This window comes from Panthera leo, chromosome E3 (assembly GCF_018350215.1).
Source record: "Panthera leo isolate Ple1 chromosome E3, P.leo_Ple1_pat1.1, whole genome shotgun sequence".
Taxonomy (NCBI): Eukaryota; Metazoa; Chordata; class Mammalia; order Carnivora; family Felidae; genus Panthera; species Panthera leo.
Window position 1 is genome coordinate 12,695,292 of NC_056694.1, and position 13,944 is coordinate 12,709,235.

Below are 13,944 nucleotides of genomic sequence, written 5' to 3' on the forward strand. Positions count from 1 at the left end.
GCGCATGGTGCTGGCAGGCAGCTTTATGGAGAGGGCAGGGTTCTCCTTGGCTGTTCCTGGGTGGTCTTTGGGGGCTGATTAATTGCTGGCATGGAGGGGGTTTATTATGGGAAAAGTAGATAAATTCAGAGAGGGGAGGACCTGTAACTTGAGAAGCATGCGGTTTTCCTGGGATATTTTCCTAAGAGCACAAATAAAAGGGCTGTAGTTTAGTATTCAGATGTGGTTCCAGTTGTGCAAGCGCAAAGAGAAAGAGGCAAAGGCAGGGAGACAAGGAAGGAAAGTGAGTGACTTGAAAAAGAGTTAGTGAGAGACCTTTGTGGGCACATCGATAGTGTCTCCAGGGCAGGCGTTTGAACTCCGGGGAACTTGGTATATAAGGGAGAACGTCTTTAGCAGTTCTAGGACCTGAAGCAGACTGGGTGGCCTTGGGGTGTGTCACCTTTTCTCCTGGGAGTGGACGGAGGGGCGCAGAAGCTACCCCACGGTATTCCTCTCAGAATTGCACTTGGGGTGACTGCTGCTTCAGGTGGGAGGTTATTCTAGGCAGCCGGAGTGGGCCGGCAACATCAGTCTCCTTGAGGTCTTGTTAGAAATGAAGATTTGGGAACCCTACCCCAGAACTGCTGAGTTGTAATCTCCAGGGGGTGGTATTCAAGAATGTGTATTTTAGCGAGATCCTTAGGTCATTTGTCTGCATGTTAATTTACGGAAGCATTGCTCGAGTCTAGAGGCTTTCCATCTCCTCCTTAGGGTTCTATGCTGCCGGGATTAACCTGCTGTTCACGAAATAGGTACTGAATTCTTGTTTTGTAGGCACAATACAAAGGTGGACTCTAGTGTGGATCATACCTCTCCGGGAGCATACAGTCTAGATGAAGAGACAGGATTGTTTACAAATAATTAGTGTAAAGATAGTGTGAAAGGCCAGGAGCCTGGGACCGTGTGGAGGATAAATGTGTTTCTGTGGGGGTGTGCAGGGGCAAGAGGTGTGCATTACATCAGTGTACAGCTTCTGTGTAATTCTAATCTGTGGTCTGTCGCTTCTTTGCAAGCCTGACCGGTGGCCTGACTTGGGCCAGCGAATGGCCATAGCGGTGTATTATTGCCTGTAGCCTGTCTGAAACCTGTTCAGCATGCCGCCATCACTTGACTGTCTGCTTTATTGACTCGATAAATACTTTAAAGATTGCCAGGGTAATGAAGATGACTCCTGGAAGGACATCCCCACCATCTGCTTCTGGGTCTTCTCTCACCGGTATTGCCTCTTCTCAAAAACCTGCATGCCCACACTCTGTAAAAGAAAAAAAATTGATTTGTCACTGAATTTCCATGCCTCAGCCTGGGAGAAATGTAAATGTTGTACTGGCCTTTAGTACTCTGCCTTCAAGCCTAGATTTAGAGCTGATCATTATACTTTTAGAGTAGGTTAGGTATGAAAATAGCAGCAGGTTGAAGAGTCAGAGGAAACTGTTTGCTCTCATCTGCTGGTTTGGTCGGGGTGGAAGTACGAATATTAATACAGTCCGCTTAAACAATAAAATAACTCCCAAGGAAGAAGAACTATAAACTTTAGTAAATATCAGAGATGTTAAATGCTAAAAATAAAGGCTCTTTGCAGTTGTTTGGCTCTTTAAAGAGAGTGTTTATTGGTCAGGAGGGCTGGTGTGTTTGGCCATGTTTTGCTAGCTTTTTTTCTTTTCTTTTTTTCCTTGGTATGCATGTGTGTAAGTGCATCAGAATATAAATTAGTTAATTAAGTAGGACAGTGTTTCTAGAGTGTGAAATAGTAACCTGGCTAGCCAACTTAATTAAATCCTTTGTCATTTTCCTTTTGAAACAAGTTTCATCTTGGGAGGTCACTGTGTCCTGGCTGTTGTACTTCTGAAATGTACCTTTTGACTCTATCCTCTCCTTTGTCTCCTTTTTCTCCTGTCCGGCAACTTGCACTGACTTGTCAGCTGACTTCATTCTCTCTCCCCCAGCTGTCCACTGTGCCACGACCACTAGAGACTTCTATCAGAAATCCCAAACTCTGTATGTTCCAGCTAAAGTCTAAGGAAACCTCCAGAGGCTTCCTGTTGTCTGTAGGACGTACTGTTTTTCCCAACTCCGTAGTGTGCCATAGAAGAGTCTTTATAGTCTGCCTCCAAAATACTGTTTCAGCCTCATTTTTAGGCTTACTCATCCCTGGGTCCATCCAGCCCACAGACCTATCTGCTATTTCCAGCACAAACAAAATATCACCAATAGTAGCTTTACATTGGCCATTCTTAGGCGCCATTCTAAGTGTTTGGCGAGCATTGTCTGATGCCATTATTAAATTCAACACCAGAGACTTTTGTCATTTGTTCAAGGTCATGCACCTTGTGTTAGAGCTTGACTATTTTGATAGTCTCGCTTCTGGTCCCCGCATTTATGTTTCTGTGCCTTTTGCTTATATGTTTTCTATGCCTAAAATGTCTTCCTCTTCTGTCTTCTTAGACTTGGAAACTTAGGTGTTAGGCATTCCTAACAAGGTGCTTCCACAGATCTTGGTGTCTGTCTCAGTTGAGCCTGATAACATCCTTAGCAGTAGTACCATCTAGTACTACTAGGAGGAGCTGGTCCCAAATCTTAATTTTTTTTTTTTTTTTCCCATTTCCCCTGCAAATAGTAGGTGCCTAATAGAATGAATGCATGGATGGATCATCAGTGTCTGACTCCTTTTGTGATTTGAGTAGAGTGTCCTTGGCCAAGTTTAAGGCTTCAGAAATTGCTGTGTGGAAAGAATGCATGTTATTTTAGCCATATCAGATTGTAGCCAGGGATAGTCCAACAAGCAAGGATCAAACGCCAACAAAGTTGTTGGTGTTTTTATTTGGGTCCAAGTGGAATATCAGAAGAATTTGGAATGGGCCTACTTATGGCAAGTTACTTATTTCTTCAGAGTTGATTGTCTGATTTGTGGCTGTATTAGTTTGCTAGTGCTGCCATAACAAAGTACCAGAGACTGGGTGGCTTAAACCTAATAAATTTATTATCTCACATTCTGGAGGCTAGAAGTCCCAGACCAAGATATTGGTGGGGTTGTTTTCTCCGGAGGCCGATCTCCTTGGCTTGCAGATGGCTGCCTTCTTGCTTGCTGTGTCCTTGCTTGGTCTTTTACTGTGTGTGCAGTGCACGTTTTGTCCCAAGTGTCCTCTTCTTAAAAGGACACTAGTTACAGATGACCTTTGGAAATTGCATGTATAAGTTTAACTCCCTCCAAAACTTAACTACTCATAGCATACTGTTGACTGGAAGCCTTACTGATAACAACAACCAATTGACATGTATTTTGTATGTTATATGTATTATATACTGTATTATTACAATAAAGTAAGCTAGAGCAAATAGTTATTAAGAAAGTCATAAGGAAAACACATTTTTGGTACTATATTTAAGTGGACCTTCACAGTTCAAACCTGTGTTGTTTAAGGGTCACCTGTAGTATTAAGGCCCAATCTAAAAAAACTCATTTTAATTACCTTTTTAAAAGACCATATCTCCAAATATGGTCATGTTTGGAAGTACTAAGAGTTAGGACTGCAACATAGAAATTTTGGGGGAACGTATTTTAGTCCCTGGCAGGGTATTATGGAAGTTCCTCTACTTAACCCCTCCCCTTTCTGCCTTTTCCTTTTGTTTTCTTCCTTCTGGCAATTTTGTTTTACCAGAGGGCTGTTGGGAGGAGAAGCAAAGATAGAAGAAAAATACATTTATTTTGGGTGAATTTCGGGAAATAGCTGGTGGGGGGAATGGCTGAATCCATTGGTGAAAATGAGATTTTGATATTGCCTCTAGATGTGTATTGTCCTGGCACATTCTGTTCTGGTTTCCCGGGCAGATGAAAGCTGGCTGTGTGTTGGAAGGCTGGGGAAGTGTCTATTCTTATATTAAGTGGAAAGGGAAATTGATAATCCAGCTTTTTCAGTTGCCTGGAAAAGTGAGAACTCTATCCTTATCTGAATTTCAGCCCTTCTTCCTAGAAGTAGCTCAGGGACTTGGTGAGCACACTGAGGGTAGGGGGCAGCCCTCTCCCGTGGCTGACAGCCTGTGTGGCACAGAAGCAGAAGCTGAGAAAACATGTGTCACCTTGAATTACTGAATTTGTGCGTCTCAGCTACGTTGTTGTTCCCCAGACCTTTTGTGAGGGGTTTTTCTTTATCCTTGTTTGTTAATTCCTACCCTTGTCTCCAGTTCTCAATTGTGGCTTATGTCTTTTCTTCCCTTTCTCTTTGTGATTATCAAGTAATTTATTAAATGGAGACAAGCTTAACTAGACATTAAATAATTGCAGGTGTGCAGCTGAATTGAGCTGCTGTCCTTTAACCAGGAACTCACAGCTGTTTGTGTTGTATTGTGTGATGAGATTACACTTTACCTCATTTGGTTACATGATCTCTTGCATATTGTAAGGTGCAAGAATGTTGAAGCTTCTGCTTTAAGCAGTACACAAAGGCTGGTATGTTCTCAGGAAACCAACATAAAAGGTACTGGGAGGTCAGGTCTGGAGTCTTTGCGATATTTTTTTCCTGGAATTTTTTTCATTTCCTTTGCCTTTTTCTTGATAGGGAGCACCTGATTTGCTCCTTGACTGTCAAATATGATCAGTTATCACATCTTAAAACTGTTTTAAAAAAAACAAACAAAAAACTGTTTTTTATATTGTTAAAGCAGGGTTTTTCGGCTTCCTTCAAAGGAAGAGAGAGATCAGCAGTATGTTGGACAGATTAGTTCCTTCTGTGCTTTTATTAGACCTCATCTGCATGCTTCTTTTATACAAATTTGCCTCATCAGTAAGAAGTGTAACTTTTACAAATGTAAGATTTAGTCATGGGTTAGGTTGTAGTGCCATCAGTTTGCTTTCTTTGTCTGGTTTCATAATTTATAATAGTTGCTAGAAGTAGACACTACTTTCACAGTATCTAGCTCAACACAGAATTTAGAGTAAGCTATTAATAAAGGATTGCTTGAGTAAACTAGGCAGTAAGCCTAATGGTTTTAATAACCAATATACATGGATCTACTCTTAGGACATACAGGTATAAGAAATGTCATGCTGCCACTTGACTGCTTTGTGACCTTGGGCATCCTACTTAAATGTCTTAATCTTTGGTTTCTTCATCTAGGTGGTTGTGAGGATTAAAGATATTTGCATTAGATATGTGCATGCACACACATTTGCATGCATGCAATGTGCCTGGCACTATTCTGGATACTGGCTACATTTGTGAACAAAGCAGACCAAGTTCCTGCCCTGGTGGGATTAAATTCTAGATCTAGTTTTTTAAATTTAATTTATTTTTATCTTAGAGAAGGAAGGAGAGAGAGAGAGTGTGTGTGAGTGGAGGAGAGGGGTGGGGGGTGGGGAGGGAGAGAGAGAGGGAGAGACTATGAATCCCAAGCAGGCTCCACAGCCAATATGGAGCCCGACGTGGGGCTCAATTCCATGACCCTGGAGTCATGACCTGAGTTGAAGTCAAAAGAGTCCAACGTTCAACTGACTGAGCCATCCAAGTGCCCCATATACTTTAGACTGTCTACCAGGGAGAATCCACTTGGTGGGAGAACATGATAGCTACCATTTGTGAAAAAAAATTTTTTAACTGAAATATGTAGCTAATAATGGTTTATTTATTTGGTACATTTAAACACTGTTTCAATCTAGTACACGTCTGGCATATAGAGGGAGCCTTAAAGCCCTTCCCATACTTTTTCATATCATCTACAGCTGTCTGTATTTATGGGTTTGTCTATTAAAAAAAATTGGTTAGAGTCTCTATCTAGGCTAGGGATTGTTGGTCATGGGATGCTGACTTCTCTGGGTGTTTGCTTTTAGGCTGTCTCTCAGGTTCCAGAAGGGGACTCCAAGAATGAGTTCTGAGTGACATGTTTGATCCTTTGAATCTTTTCATGGAAGTGCAGTTTGTTCAAGTAAAGTCTGGATGGCTCAGAGACTACACTGTGATGTTTAGTTTACCTAACCCTGTCTGATACACTCTTTGCTAGTGTCTACAGAAACACAAGCAGAGAAATATCCCAGGGTTTCAGACTGATTAGCTCTCTTAAACTCTTACTCTTAATGGGTGGCTGAAAGAAAAAATATTTTTTTGAGATTTTTCTCTTTTTACCAATGACTAATAGAAACACAAAGACACTGGCCATCTTTCAGAAGCATTGTAAATGTATTCTGATTGTGGGCTTCTGGAGTTCAGACGTGGGAGGGTGTTAGTGACCAGATGTCAGTTCCTTGGGGACAGGGGTGGTGGTTGTCAGTGAATCTAGAACTGTATCTTGAGAGGAATGGGCAGTGGCTTCTGTAGGGACACAGAGATGTCCGACACCTGTCATGCACTATGCTGAATGCTGGGTCTATAGTATTTGGAGTATTTGAACCAGGGCTAGCCCATAATGTATCTGTGTTGTTATGAGAGATCTATCAGGTTGAGAGCTGTGAACCCATCATATGGTTGCAGTTTGCATCCTTCCTGTGTTTCCTCTTAGGGAATAAATAATATATGATAATGAAAAAAAGCATGTTTTTGTGGCTTTTTTTAATTGAATTTTGATTTAGGACCCTTTATGTTGTGGGTGTTTTTGAAGGTTGTGGAATTTGGTTGCTTATTGAGAATGCTTTGAGAAAATTGGATCTCTGACCTACAACCAGTCCCACATTGAATTCCTTCCACTTACTGCTACAAAGAAATACATATTTTTGTTGAAGCTGAGGGAGGGGTGTTACCTGCTTGTTTATCAGAGCCTCCAAAAGTAGCTCAGACATCCCTGATGCCTCAGCTGATGTCCTTGCTCCCTGGTTGGGTGTTTGTGTCTGAAGTACTTGCTTCCTTGGCTGTGGGTTAGGTCACAGAGCCCATTGCTATGGAGATTATTGCAAAGGAGCAGACTTAGCAGGATTGCACAAGGCTGGCCAGTGGCTGGGTTTAGACTACCTTGGAAGAATTGGCTTAAGGGCAGAGAGGAAAACTTGAGAAACCTTTCTTCCTCTTTGGTGGCGCTGATGCCAATGAAACCAGACTGAAGTTCTTGTGCCTTTTTTCAGGAATAGGGTCATATAGCTCATTGGACTTAAATTAGTTGCTGTGAATTACAGGCGGGGCTTTATGTGGGTGCCATGTGTAAATCATTGTGCTGTCCAGGTGGAGTTAATTTTTTTTTTTGAGAGAGAGAGCGTGAGAGCTTGAGCACGAGCAAGGGAGGGGCAGAGGGAGAGAGAGAATCTTAAGCAGGCTCCACACCCAGTGTAGAGCCTGACATGGGGCTCCATCTCACAACTGTGAGGTCATGATCTGAGCTGAAATCAAGAGTCGGACGCTTAACTCACTGAGTTACCCAAGTGCCCCAGGTGGAGTTAAATTTGATATCAGAAGAATGAGTTAGCCTAACGGAGGGTAACAGTGGGTTATTAAGGTGTTCTTCAGTACAACCAGAAATTTTCACTCCATAATGTTTTTACTGTAACTTCTCATTCTTGGTGTTGAATCAGGCCCACATGGCCATTCTGATGGTTTGGAAAAGTTTTTGCCCATGAGAGTGGTCTTCTTAAAGATGGTGAATCAGAATCATCTCATCGTTGCAGGTAAGGAGGTACTTTTGTTCTCTGAGTTTGCTGCAAGCATGTGCTGACTCAGAGAGGAAAGGGCAAAACCAGACATTTTTCTTTCTGTTGAATCTTTTCATGATGAGGGTTTTGTCCTTTTAAGAAAGTAAGCCAGAGCTCTAAACTTTATTAAGTGAGAGGTCTGGGGCAAAGGAGAAATGATGCAAAATGCTATCCTGTTTCTTAGAAAACTTCACTGGTACCTTTTGAGCTGTGCCCATTGGCTCATTGTTTCAGAAACATCACACAAAATGTCTTACTCCTTTTTCTAGTTGGCTCTCTTTAAACTTTTCTTAGGGGAACCTGGGTGGCTCAGTTGGTTAAGTGTCTGACTCTTGATTTTGGCTCAGGTCATGATCTCACAGTTCGTGAGTTCAAGCCCCATTTGGGGCTCTGTGCTGACACCGTGGAGCCTGTTTGAGATTCTCTCTCTCTGCTCCTCCCCCACTCACGCACGCACTTTTTCTCTGTCTCTCAAAAACAAATCAACGTAAAAAAAATAAAATTTTCTTAAAAAAATGCCAAAACTTTTCCAAGCCAGCTAAATAAACCCAAATAGGGAATGATCTGAAATGACTTAGACAAAGCAAATGATTCTGACTTTCCCAGCTGGGGGACTTTGTCTTCTTGAAGGCCAGCCCTCTAAATTATGGGAAGATCCAAAGCAAAATTGAGTTAAATAAGTCCCCTAATTCCCATAAGTAATTTCTAAATTATCCTTTTATATACCTTACTTGTAATGCAGCTTGCAAGTGAGTATCACTGTGAGAGCTACAGTTTGTTAGGGTTTAGATCTTAATTAGCTCATGAGAGTGCATCCTTTTGAAGTTGTATACAACAGGTTGTTGGCTAGTTTTCCAAAAGCAATTAAAATGCCCACTGTTATAATTAAGCTTGTTGCTGGTTGTATGTTCTAGTTATAGAATGTATTTGACAATTAAAGAAACTGAGAGTGAGGCTTTTGGCTGGGCTCTTTGGGATGTAGTAGACTGACTGCCACCTTAATACTCTGTAAGGAGAGTCAAGTGGTGTGTATGGGAAGTGCATCGTAGGTCATGTCTTAGACCTTTGAGTATTTATTGTTACTCCATAAGTAAAAGCAACTATAGGTTTGTTTTTGTTTTTTAATTGAAGTATAATTAACATAGTGTTATATTAGTTTCAGGTGTACAATGTAATGATTCAACAGTTCTATACATGACTCGGTGCTCATCATGGTAACAGATTTTTAGGCAAGTGCTAAAGTTCGGGAGTGTGAATTCCTGATTATATACTACTGTATATACAGGAGACAAAAATCCAAACGTCCAAATTACAGTCTTTAGCTGAAAGTCCTTTTTATAAAGCTTTGCCTTATCTTTTAAGAAGGTTGCTTGACTCTGACAGTGAACATTTAATCTGTTAAGCTAACATCTCCATTGCTGTGATCAAATTTTTTTATCTGGTTGTTGAAAGGGAAGTTTGGGAGAAATGCCGCCAGGTACAAGATGTGGTTAATGTCTGTTTCTGAACTGCGTACAGCGTGTAGAAGTTGTTAAACTGCACGCCCACCATGGCACAGTGAGATTTGGTCTGGCCCATGGGAGAAGCTGTGATGGTCAGGGCTGGTCTTGATGGCAGATACAGTTCTTCACAGTTTCCTTTGCATGCTGCATGACTTCTATTCTTTCCTTTCTCCTGTTGACCATTTTGGACCGTTTCTTTGTTCCTTAACACCAAAATGGCACGGTGACTGAGACCATGGGACAAATGAGTCATTTATTGGACAGGTGAAAATCAGTACTTAAAGTGAAGTTGGGCTTTTCTCGTGTATTTTATTTTGAAATACATTCAGCACTCAAAGGAAAATGGACCACTTAGTTTTGTGATTCCATCCCTTTGCCTTGCCTGTTAGTGCCCTCCCCCGCCCCCCCATGCAATTAACATGAAAATGATGGTTAAAAATGAGCTTAGCATTTAGAGCTGGGCGGGAGGAAGGCTTCATAGCATGTTAAAATCGGAGAAAAAGAGAAAAGGGCAAGTGTTTTGTGATTATTACTTGGTTTTGAGGAATAGTGAAAGAATTGAGTCTTATAAATGTACTTCTTACCAGAGTTATTTTAAGGTTGTGATTAATGATAAAATTATTTTTATTGTACAAAAAATTAGAATTATTAGAGATACACTATTTATGGCTCTCTAGATATATATATATGTTAAACCTATAATATATTAGTATGAAATAAATTTAAAGGCTCGTGAGTCTGAGGACACTTGCTTTAAATTCATTTATACAGGTACTTTCTGTGCTTCCTTTGTAGCAAGTTTTCCATAATTTATTTCTAGTCATGTAGAAATACAGGAGAAAAAAAACAACCAGATTATTAGCTTGGTTCCTTTGAGTTTTACAATTTTCCCATGTACAGAACAAAATAAAACCAGTCTTTGGTGAAGTCCTATGAGATAAGATTACTGGTTCTGAGGAAATGACTATCTCCAAAGTGTACATCTGTATGTAATATGTTGTATGCATTATGTGTGGTGTTTTATAGTTAAAATACAGCATAATCATCATGAAATAATGCACATGAAATGAGATGTTACAATAAGATGAGCTTGGCTTAAAAAGAAACAAAGAATAAACATGGAATTTCTAAGCAGTTTTACTTGTAGGTCTAATGAGTCTAATTAGTCTTACTCATAGCTCAGATGTCCGCTTTGGTATGCTTTACTGCATAAAGTCGTATTCAGCCTCCCAATTCAGAGTAATTCCCCTCCTTTGTGCCCCGTAGCATCCCATGCTTCCCTCATTGTGGCACTTCCTGATCTATATTGTGTATTCCTCCATTTGAGTATAAAGTGTTAGGACATGAGCAGGTAATTATGCTTTTTATTTTGCCTTTTATTTTACTTTTCCCCTCTGAATTCCTTTTTAAAAAAATTAAAATGTCATTGACACACAATAAACTTCAAATAAAGTGTGTGACGCGTTAAGTTTTGACCTAGTATATACTCGTGAAAGCATCCCACAGTTAGGGCAATGAACATATTTAGCACCCTCAGAAGTTTCCTCTTGCCTTTTTGTAATACTTCCCTCCTCCCTCTTTCTCCTCTTTGTACTGATATGTTTTTTTTTTTTTTATCACTGTAGATTACTTGGCATATCCAATAATTTTATATAAATGGCATCTCCTACAGTTTGTACTCTTTTCTTTTGTCTGGCTTCTTTCACTCAGCATAATTATTTTCAGATTCATCCATGTAATAGCATGTATTGATAGTTTCCTTTTTATTGCTTAATATTCTTCTGTTGGTTGGATATATTAAAGTTTGTTTATCCACTCATCTCTTTTTGGGCATTTCCATTTTCTGCCATTATAAATAAAACTATGAATACTGGCATGTGAATATGCCATGAATATTGGCATACAAGCCTTTGTATGGACCTCTACTTTCATTTCTCCTAGGTAAATCCCTGGGAATGGAATGTCTGTGTCATATGACAGGAATATGTTTAAATTTATAAGAAACTGCCAAACAGTTTTATAAAGTCTTTGTATCATTTTACATTCCTACCAACAGTGAATGAGAGTTCTAGTTCCTTCATATTCTTGCTAACAGTTGGTATGATAAATATTTTAAAAATTTTAGCCATTCTCATAGGCATGTAATAGAACCTCACTGTGGTTTAAGTTTGTATTTCCCTAACGGCTAGTGATGTTAACTGTCTCTTCATGTGCTTTTGTCCATATAGCTTCCTTTGAGAAGGCTATGCTTAAATTTTTTGTCCTTTTTTTTTTGAAAGGTTTTCTTACTGAATTTCAAGAATTCTTTGTGTATTCTGAATTCTTTTATCAAATGTATGATTTGCAAATATATTTTACCATCTTACAGGTTTGTCTTTTCGTTCCCATTAAGAATGTCTTTTGAAGGGCAGAAGTTTTAATTTTGGTGAAGTATAAATACCAGTTTGTTATTTTATGGATTATATTTCTGGTGTCTTAGTTAAGAAATCTTTGCGTAACCAAAGTCACAAAGATTTTTTTCCAGAAGTTTTGTAGTGTTAGATTTTACATTTAGGTCTGTGATTAATTTTGAGTTAATTTTAGTATGATGTGAGGTATGGATGAAATTGATTTTTTTAATATGGATATTCAGTTGTTTCCACATCATGTGTTTAAAAGACTATCTTTTCTCCATTGAATTGCCTTTGTACTTTTGTCAAAATTTGATGTTTCTGTATGTGTGGATCTATTTAAGATTCCCTATTCTATTCCAATAGTTTTATGCTTATCCCTTCTTCAATAATCATACTGTCTTGCTTATTGTAGGTTTATATTGTCTTAAAATCGAATAGTAAGTCTTCCAACTTCACCATTTGTCTACATTGTTTGTACTATTTAGCGCCTTTGCCTTTCCATGTAAATTTCATTTAAAAAAAAAAAAGTTTATTCGTTTATTTTGAGAGACAGAGAGAACCAGCTGGGGAGAGGGGCAGAGGGAGAGAGAGAATCACAAGCAGGCTCTGTGCTGTCATGTGGGGCTTGAGCCCATGAACCTTGAGATCATGACCTGAGCCAAAATCAAGAGTCAAACACTTAACCGACTGACCCCCGGCCCCATCCCCAGTACCCCACCATGTAGATTTTAGAATCATCTTGCTTATTATCTGAATATCCTCCTGGGATTTTGATTGAAATTGTATTAAAGCTGTAGATGAGTTTTGGGAGCATTGTTTACCATATTGGGTCTTCAAATTTATGATCATAGTTATGTCCCTCTACTTATATTGATCTTTTTTGATTTCTTTTCATCAACATCTTGTAGTGTTCAGCATACTTGTCACATATATATTTTATAATTATTCTTTTTACATAGCTTTCATTCATAAGATTCAGAGACTTCTCTTTGGTGCTTTTCATGTTTATATTACATCCTTCTATTAATAACTTCTCTGGTATTAGCCTTCAGTATTGCTTAAGTTTTCCAAAGGCAAACTTTCTAAAGTTTTCCAAAGAGGAAGCCAAATGAAATTTGGAGTCAAATCTGCCATAGGAGATTATTGACTACCTAGGTTGCCCTGCTTGGATTTAACTCTTTGGCTTATATAATTTCTCTTGAGGCATAAGCCAAAAACAGTGATACCATATAATTCCAACTGTGGTTAAAAGAAGGATTTTAAATGGCTGAAGAGCTGACCACTTTTTATGCTGCTTATATTGAGAGGCCACTGGTAGTTTGTGAAACACTGTCAGTGTTTCTTACCCAGAAAGCAGTTGAGGACATATTTTAGGTTGGGAACAGAGAATTCACAGGCTGGTGGAGTGCTGTAGTGGAAGGATTCCTCAGGGATCATCAGTTCACAGAAAGGGAAAGAAACACTCGGTTACTTGGTTTCCTTGGAGAAACATCTTCTCAGTGAGCTCTTCCTGAAATGCATTCTGTTTCCATCGGAATCCAGATTCCTAGCCCTTCCCACTGAACCGATTATGTCCATTGAGCATAGGCAGTCAGAATGGAGAGATGAAGGGTCGGTGTTAGAGCTGAGGTGGCTGTTGACCAGAGATGATGCTGTGCCCAGTGGGATTGTTAGGAGAACTTCCTGTGCGGGACAGATGTGAGTGGTGATTGCTCACATACACTAGTGGAGTTACCTTCTGCCAAGCACTATTCTAAATGATTGATGTATATGAACTGGTCTGATCTTAACAACCTTGTGAGGTATACATACTATGATCATTCCATTTTGTGAGTGAGCAAAATGAAGCACAGAGCAAAATCAGGAATTTTTCCAGTAGGTGATGGAGGCGGGAGAGGAATCTAGGCAGTCTGGCCCTAGAGTACACATTTGTAGCCACTACACTTGTTTGTCAGATGGTCAGAGAGCATGTCTGTTAGGAGATCCTGTAGGTGAATGATCCCTACAAACCTCTCTGCTAGTCTTGGAGACCGTGGGGTTCAGTTTTCTTGAGTTTTAAAATAAGAGAGACTTCTGTCAGTGATAAGATGGACACTTCATTTCTGAAGTTCTAAATTTAAAGCTCTTTGGAACATACAGGTTTTCAAATAGAAAATGTGTGTGTGTAAAAGTTTCACTGCTTTAAAAGTCTTCCTCTCCCACAACTACATAGTCTCTGGTTTAAATGTTTGTTTCCCAAGTCTTTTCCCAAGGAAGGACATACTCAGGCTTGTATCTAAATGGAATTGAATGGGCCTTTCTTTGATTTATAATGTGGCAGCAGGAGACTGTTTGGCTATGCATACCTCTACGGGGCCAGGTATAAGCAGTTTTAAAGAATCCTAGCCACTAAAATAAGCAGGTG

General features: G+C 39.7%; 1 protein-coding gene and 1 long non-coding RNA gene across 5 annotated transcripts in view; one reads left to right on the forward strand and one right to left on the reverse strand.

Annotated features, from left to right (window-relative positions):
- Positions 1-13,944, forward strand: part of AUTS2 (activator of transcription and developmental regulator AUTS2) — a 1,111,391-nt gene that overhangs the window by 97,008 nt on the left and 1,000,439 nt on the right. The window lies entirely within an intron of this gene.
- Positions 1,146-6,859, reverse strand: LOC122209342. The gene is made up of 2 exons (XR_006197561.1): positions 6,767-6,859; positions 1,146-1,294 (listed from the first exon to the last, which is right to left on the reverse strand). It is a non-coding gene; the product is annotated as an uncharacterized LOC122209342 (long non-coding RNA).